The sequence below is a fragment of the Bos grunniens genome, chromosome 7, assembly GCF_055505025.1.
Source record: "Bos grunniens cultivar Pamir isolate PY7600 chromosome 7, Bosgru_T2T1.0, whole genome shotgun sequence".
NCBI classification, from domain to species: domain Eukaryota; kingdom Metazoa; phylum Chordata; class Mammalia; order Artiodactyla; family Bovidae; genus Bos; species Bos grunniens.
The window spans coordinates 31,383,418-31,391,893 of record NC_141171.1 but is presented as its reverse complement, the minus strand read 5'-3'; positions in this window follow the sequence as shown (position 1 = coordinate 31,391,893).

Genomic DNA, 8,476 nt, shown 5'->3' with positions numbered 1-8,476 from the left:
CAGATAGGCTTCCCAGGTGATGCAATGGTAAAGAATCTGCCTACCAATGCAGGAGACACAGGAGTCCAGTCCCTGGGTCGGGAAGAGCCCCTGGAGTAGGATCCATTCCTGTATTCTTGCCTGGAAAATTCCATGGACAGAGGAGCCTGGTGGGCTACAGTCCAGGATGTCACAGAGTCAGACACAACCAGGCATGCACACATACATGTAACATCAGATGAGTGATAGTCGCTCAGTGGTGTCCGGCTCCTTGCAACCCTGTGGGCTGTAGCCCGCCAGGCTCCTCTGTCCATGGAATTCTCCAGGCAAGAATACTGGGGTGAGTTGCCATTTCCTTCTCCAGGGAACATGAGATAGTGATATCAAAGAAGAAAAGTTAAGATGCTAGAGAATGAGTCTGAGGCTGGTGACGTGCCTAGACAGAGTGGTTAAGAAAGGCTTCTCTGAGGTGGTGATAGCTGAACTAGACACCTAAATGAGGTAAGACAATGAACTAGGTAGAAACTTGGGAACACTGTTCCAGATGACAGCAACAATAACAACAACCAAAAAAACCCTCTGACTTGGAAATGAGCTTGGCATTTTTAAGGAACATAAAGTAAATCCCTGTGACTAATATTGAGTGGATGAGGCAGAGTGATAGGAGGAGAGGCCAGAGATAAGTGATGAACACATCGTGCAGAGTTATAGCGCCTTGAAGGAAATGGAGAAACAATTTAAGTGATTTTCCAAGGACAGAGGTATAATTTGTCCTGTCCACCCCCACCCCCATACTCCACAGAAGGTTTTCAAGGTAACTTAGAGTCCCCCTGCATTTCTGAAATCGAAGACTGTCTTTATGACATCATACTTTCCCAGTATCAAACATTATAAAGTAGACCACCAGAGTAAAAGCAGATTGCAAGCAGGATTAGTCATCTTAAAAATGAATAGGATGACTAATACAATTTGAAAAGTACACGAGAGACATAATTGTAATTTTTAAAACCACGGAATATGTGATAGGGTTGCAATGGAATTACCTATCATTGGGAGACCAGTCACTTGTGAGCAATTCCTAAATAGTGAGCCCTCGGGAATGGCCAGAGAGGAGCCCAGAGTAACTGGCCCTGGCACCTCCAAAGGCTGTGCCCAGTTGCTCAGCCAACAGGGCAGAAAACACTGAAAACAAAACATAATACCTATTAACTTGGGTTGCCATCCAGATCACAGATCATGATGGCAAAATATAAATAGGTCCCGCTTTTCACAAAGTACACAACTTCTCAAGTAGACTCTAAATACTACTCTTCTCAGAGGGCTCTCTGCCCATCACAATTGCACCAGAGAGCTGTTTAGTAAGAATAAGGGATTGTTTTATCATCTAAAGTTTAGATAACAGGCTTCCCAAGAAATCAGTCCAAAAGGGGGAAATTCTAAGGCAAGTGAAAATAAGTAAAAAGAAAATAAGTAATTTTACCTACTTCACATATGATCAAGTCTTAATTTTGAGCACTAAAAGAAAAAATTACACAACTTGTATTAATAAAAAAATCAATAATTCCCCACTCATCTGAGTAAAGGTCAAACAAATGCACAAAGAATATATCATTACCCAGTCATAAAAAGGAATGAAACTGGGTCATTTGTAGAGACATGGATGGACCTAGAGTTTGTTATACAGAGTGAAGTAAGTCAGAAAGAGAAAAACAAATATTGTATGTTAATGCATGAGTGTGGAATCTAGAAAAGTGGAATAGATGAATCTATTCGCAGGACAGGAATAGAGACACAGATATAGAGAAAGAGGAAGGGGGGACAAATTGGGAGATTAGGGTCGATATGTATATACATCACCATGTGTAAGACAGATGGCTAACAGGAACCTGCTGAATAGCACAAGGAGCTCAGCTCAGCCAGCGCTCTGTGGTGACCTAGAGGGGTGTGTTAGGCCAGGGGAATGGGAGGGAGGGTCACGAGGGAGCGGATATGTGTATACATACAGCTGATTCACTTTGTTGTACAGCAGAAACTAACACAGCAGTGTAAAGCAACTATACCCCAATTGAAAAAAAAAAAAAGAATATATCATTTGAAGGAATTCCAAATTATTGACCTCACACAGAGCCTCGCATTGATGGGTCCAGGCTTGCTATCATCTCATTTTCTAGGAACATCCTCCTTCTTCTTGCCCTAAATGGAAATAAAGACTGGATCCCAATGGATTCTGAAAACATATGAATATTCAGGCAAGAAGCAACAGTGCCAGCCAATAGGTAGATGAAATATTTGGCCATGTTTTTCTTCATATGAGAACTGGAATGTTTTAGATATTCAGAGATGAATCTGAGAGTCCAAAAGAGGTTAACTTAGGAAGCACATAAGGAACTACTATTTCCACAGCAGGTAGTGAGAGAAATCTCTGGCTTCCACCTTAGGGTGGGTAAGCAAGGGCATGTCTCAGCTCTTTGGTTGCCTTTGGGGAAGACAGCTGTGCCCCTTTCCTAGACGTATTTTGGTGTTTTCATCAGACATGGAATACTCACTACATAGGCAAATCTTAAGCCTATGATCTAAAAGTACACATTTTAAGACACTAAGAGGCAATGGGCTTTATTGCCGTTCATTAGCTTGATATTTCAAGGAGCACAGAAGAGAACGGTAGCAACTCAGAGGAATTCATGTTTGGTAGACTATTTCCTAATGAGTGTTTATCTCTTAGAAATACTTGTTTTTGGCTAAACTGAGACCTCTGTTTCTACTCACTGCTTAGCATTTCGTATATCTCTCCATGTTTACCTTAAGGAGCTTTCTCTGAATAACCCATGTCCTGGAATCTTCTCTAAATTCCTAAAGAATTATCTGTGGCCCTCATTTGTCATTTAACATATGCTATTTCATAAGATCCTTTCTTCCTGCCTCCCTGCCTCCTTTTCTCCCCCTTCTTCCCTCTGCTTCCTCCTCTTCTAAAATCTGTTACTGTAACCACTTACTCTATGTGAGCATTGTTCTAATCTCTTTTCAGTCGATTATCTAGTTTAATCTTATCAATAGATCTATTATTTATTCTCTCCCAATTAGTTTCTCTACTTCTTGGGTACCCAGATTGTCTTATATTCCTCTTTAGGTCCCAGGTATGCCACACTCATATTCTTCCAAAGAAATAAAACTTAACCAAAATCTGTGTGCAACTGAAGAGTACACTTATGTTTGACTTGTGACTCACTCCCATGTAATTAAACAATTAATTTTGCCATTCTTACTTCAGTTATTATGTCCTAAGCCGGTATGTATCATTATGCATGGCTGATCCTAGAGCAAATAGAAAGGTGTTTATAGAGAGGGAAAGGGCAGGTGGGGAGAGAAAAGAGGGAGGGGAATGACTCACATGTTACTTCATATTGATAAACCACAAATATTGTCTCCTCTTTCTATGCCTCCTTCCACTTCCCTTTTCTTAGAAATTGGTCAATAGAAGAATGTTCATTTCTTGAAGGATGCTTTTCAATGTCATTGTATTAAAATCGTCATAACTTCAAAATGAGAGAGAAAATTGAGAGAATATGAGGTGAATGGAGGGAAAGAGGGAACATTCCTTAAACCCTGATCAGCAAGGCTAAAAGGCCATTTTCTTAAAATTATAACTTATTCCAAGAAATAGTTCCCTCTTCACAATCCATTTTAAAACTCTGCTACTAAATCACCCTGCATCTGTGCCGAGCCCTGAATCCCAAAGGCTGTGGATTCAAACCTTGGCTTCAGGAACTATCAGTGACTTATATGCCTATACTGAGAAGTCAAGGAGGCAGTTCAAACCCCAGAGCCGGCTGTAGCAAGACTGAAGTCTCTTATGCCCATAGGGCTGCTGATCCCATTCTACAGGAATGCTGAAAACAGCAGCTTTCCCAGAGAGAGACTCCAAACTATACTCTTAGGTGATACAACCCAAGCCAAGCTCCTTTACATGGCCAGAGACAGAGCCAAGGAAATTCCTGTCAGTTCCACAGTTCTTTTTGAACTCTTTAGTCACCAGACATCTGGAATTACAACCAAAAAAATTTAGGAAAATTCATAGAGGACTCAAATGGTAATAATAGCTGCCTTTTGAAGATATTCCACACAACAGGAATTAATCAACCATATAATTTTCCAATTATTTTACCAGCCATAGAAAATATTTTATGGACAAGGATACTGGGATTCAGAGATCCTAAGAAACTTAATAAGTGACAGAACCAGGATTAGAATGCAGATCCACCTGAGTGTTTCTCAAAAAGGGACAATGTTGCCCCCTACAGAATATTTTCTAATATTAAATTATTAATGACTCCAGATAGTACCTGGGCATTTTGGGTTGCTGTAACTAGAGGGAGAGCAGTGGTCATGGAGTAGGTAGAGGTCAGGGACACTGCTAAACCTCCTGCCACGTACAGGACCACCCCCACCGCATAGAATCACCGGGCCCAAAATGTCAGTACTGCTGAGGCTGAGAATCTGCCCCACCCACCCCCCACCTCCCCACTTATCTGACTCTAAACCTGATTTCAAGCTTTGCAAAGCATCCAGCATCTATATATACAGGGAAACACAGATGAGACTGCAAAGACTGTAGCTTGGGGCTGAAGAGGATGAATGGGAATGGAACTTATTGAGATGCAGATCTCCATTCATTTGTAATGAAGAGATGAGAGTGAATAGGCCACAGAATCCAAGTCAAAAAACTCCATGCATCATTCAAAGGAACTGTTAGGATTTCCCTGGTGGCCCAGTTGTTATGACTCCATGCTTCCAGTGCAAGGGGCACAGGTTCCATCCCCAGTTGGGGAAGATCTTGCATGTCACATGTAGAACCAACCACCATGCCCCCCTCAAAAAAAGAAAAAAACAAAAACAAGTAACCATCCCCTTTGTCAGCTGAGGAACACTGCCCAGCATAGCGGAGAATACTGAAGATTCCAATGGCTCTGGACAAAACCAAGCATTCCAGTCCAGGGAACATTTTGTCCTGGCTGCCTTCTGACCCTTGTCTGCCTGCCTTGGGGTTGTTGGGGTAACCCTCTTATCCCAGCTCCCCATGTCTGGCTGGGAGTGAACTCTGCCATGTCTACTTCATCACAGGCCCAGGCTCAGGCTATCAGCACCTGGATCTGAGCCAACAGGGGACTGAGCAGGGCTGCTGGTACCAGACACCCAGGCCTGTTCTCTGTCCTCCCCCTCCTAATAAATGGCTTTCTGGGCTCTGCTTGTGCATGTGTCATGGCCTCCCTGTTAGCAAGATAGCCATTTATCTATGCCTGATAGGAGTATGAAAAACAGAAGCTTTCTTAGATTGTAGTGTAGTGGACATGCTCACTCATCCGTTTTCTCCATCATGAACCAGTGATAAATCTACTAGGCAATGTCTGTATCTCTCAGTGGAGATGTCCTCAGCCCCTCCAGATGTAGGCAGTGTTGGAGGAATTGCACAAGGATTTCAGGAAGAGCCTTTATGTCTGCCCCAGCACACGCTCTCCTCTGCTCCCAACAAGAGATGTAGCCCCTGTGCTCTTCGCACAGATCTGTTTTCTTCCCCAGCAGGGCACTCACCTCTCTGTATCCAATTCCTCTCTGGCTGGCTGGCTGGCTGGCTTCTGAGCTTGCTCCAAGCTCTCCTTGCCCAAAGTTACATTTCCAATGCTTAACAGGGGGGCTGATCCTACTGGGTGGATCAGATTCTATTAGTTAAGGGAATAAATGAGATGCTATTTGTATAGGTATCCTTACAGCAGTTTATTTCATTTACTGCATTGTCACTTTTAAGATACCTGGCTCATCAAAACACAGAAAACTCCTTGAAGGCTGGGACCATGTATTCTCAATGCCTGGTCCATTTTAGGAGCTAAATGATTGAATGAGTGAAAAGAATTAATTGAAACAATCGAGGTTTGAGATTTTTTTTCTTTTTAAATTGAAGTCTCACTGATTTAGGGGCTTTCCCCGGTGACTCCCTGGTAAACAATCCACCTGCAATTCAGGAGAGGAGGGTTTGATCCCTGGGCCAGGAAAATTCCCTAGAGGAGGAAATGGTAACCCACTCCAGTATTCTTGCCAGGAAAATCCCAGACAGACAGAGGAGCCTGGTGGGCTACAGTCCATAGGATCACAAAGAGTCAGACAGGACTGACCAACCGAACACAAATGCATGCATCATTGATTTACAATGTTGTGTTAATTTCTTCTCTACAGCAAAGTCATTCAGTTATACATATATATACATTCTCTTTTACATTCGCTTCCATTGCTGTGTATCACAGGATATTAAATATAGTTCTCTGTAAGATACAACAGGACCTTGTTTATCCATCCTATATATATAGTTTGTGTCTGCTTGCCCCAAACTCCCACTTCATCTCTCCCCCACTCACCCCTCCCCTGGCAACCACAGTCTGTTCTTTTATGCCTATAAGTCTGTTCATATTCATAGATAAGTTTGTGTCATAGTTTAGATTCCATGCACACATAATATCATATCATATCCGTCTTCCTTTTTCTGATTTACTTCACTTAGTATTGTTAGGTAGTTAGAATAGGAAAAAGGAGTCCAGAATGGCAGTGACTAAAAGACAAAAGAAGGGAAAAACCCACGAAAACAGAACAAAGGAAGGTCCAAGGACTGGAGTGAGGACCTCAGGTGAAGCAAACAGCCTCCTGGCTAGCCCACTTTACATAGGGCAGGCTCAGGGAGAGGAGAAAAAAATTCAGAAAAAGAGGAGCCAAAATTGAGTCTCGGGACTCTCTTCTCTTCACGTCTTCTGGGTCAGCCCGCCTTCAAGCGTCGAGGGTGTATTTTCCTTTGCTTGCCAAATAAAACTGAGCTGTGACAGTGATCTGCCAGTCAGTTCATATTTTTGCTGCAGCGAGACATAGCCGAGGAAATTACGAACTCCCCTGACAGCACGATAATCTCTAAGTCTATCCATGTTACTGCAGATCACAAATTTTCATTCTTTTTTATGGCTGAGTAGTATTCCATTGTAAATGTATATGCCACATCTTTATCCAGTCATCTGTCAATGGACATTTAGGTTGTTTCCATGTCTTGGCTGTTGTGAATAGTGTTGCTATGAACATAGGGGTGCATGTATCTTTTTGAATTATAGTTTTGTCTAGACACATGCCTCACAGTGAGATTGCTGGACTATCAGATCAGATCAGTCGCCTATACGACAACTCAATTTTTAGTTTTCTGAGGAATCTCCATACTGTTTTCCATAGCAGCTGTACCAATTTACATTCCCACCAGCAGTGTAGGAGGGTTCCCTTTTCTCCGTACCCTCTCCAACATTTGGTATTTGTAGACTTTTTAGTGATGGCCAGTGTGAGGAGGTGTCTCATTGTAGTTTTGATTTGCATTTCTCTAATAATTGATGCTTTTGAACTGTGGTGTTGGAGAAGACTCTTGAGAGTCCCTTGGACTGCAAGGAGATCCAACCAGTCCATTCTGAAGGAGATCAGCCCTGGGATTTCTTTGGAGGGAATGATGCTAAAGCTGAAACTCCAGTACTTTGGACATCTCATGCAAAGAGTTGACTCATTGGAAAAGACTCTGATGCTGGGAGGGATTGGGGGCAGGAGGAGAAGGGGATGACAGAGGATGAGATGGCTGGATGGCATCACTGACTCGATGGATGTGAGTCTGAGTGAACTCTGGGAGTTGGTGATGGACAGGGAGGCCTGGCGTGCTGTGATTCATAGGGTCGCGAAGAGTCGGACATGACTGAGCAACTCAACTGAACTGAACCGAATAATTAGCAATGTTGAGCATATTTTCATGTGCCTGCTGGCCACCTGTATGTGAGACAGTAAACTGTCTTTGTATTAATATTTGATTTATGACATCAAACTGACATAGAGGTCACATAGCTGTGTGTGTTTATCAAAACTCATAGAGCTATACACAAAACAGGGTGAATTTTACTCTGTATAAATTCAGTTTAAGTTTTTAATGAAAAATAAAATTTTAAACATACCATGAAAAATAAATCACTTTTCTCTAGTATGTAATCATGACCATTATAAAAATGTTAAAGCAGCTCTCTCCCTTAAAAATATTATATAAGAAAAGATGCAGGTTGTTACAGAAGCATGACTTCATCATCATAGAAATGAACATTTCATAACTATCTTCAGAATGTCAAAGTAATTTTATTTCATAAACAGACTCATATACAGACTCATATACTCATATACAGGTAAAAATGAGGCATTTCCAGTTCCTCAAAGGCAACATTCAGCTACAGATATGTTTTCAGAGAGTAGATGTTCTTTTAGCAGATGTCACTCTTGTAGATTTTTTAAAAATGATATGTGCTAAAACTCCTGAGTTTTGAAAATATATTTTGCCTCAAGGATTTATTTACCTCTATCCCAACATCATAAAGTAACATGCATAAACTGCCAGGAACAGCTTTCTAGGGACAGAGAGACTTCATAGGGCCCTATATTAGCAGAATATTTC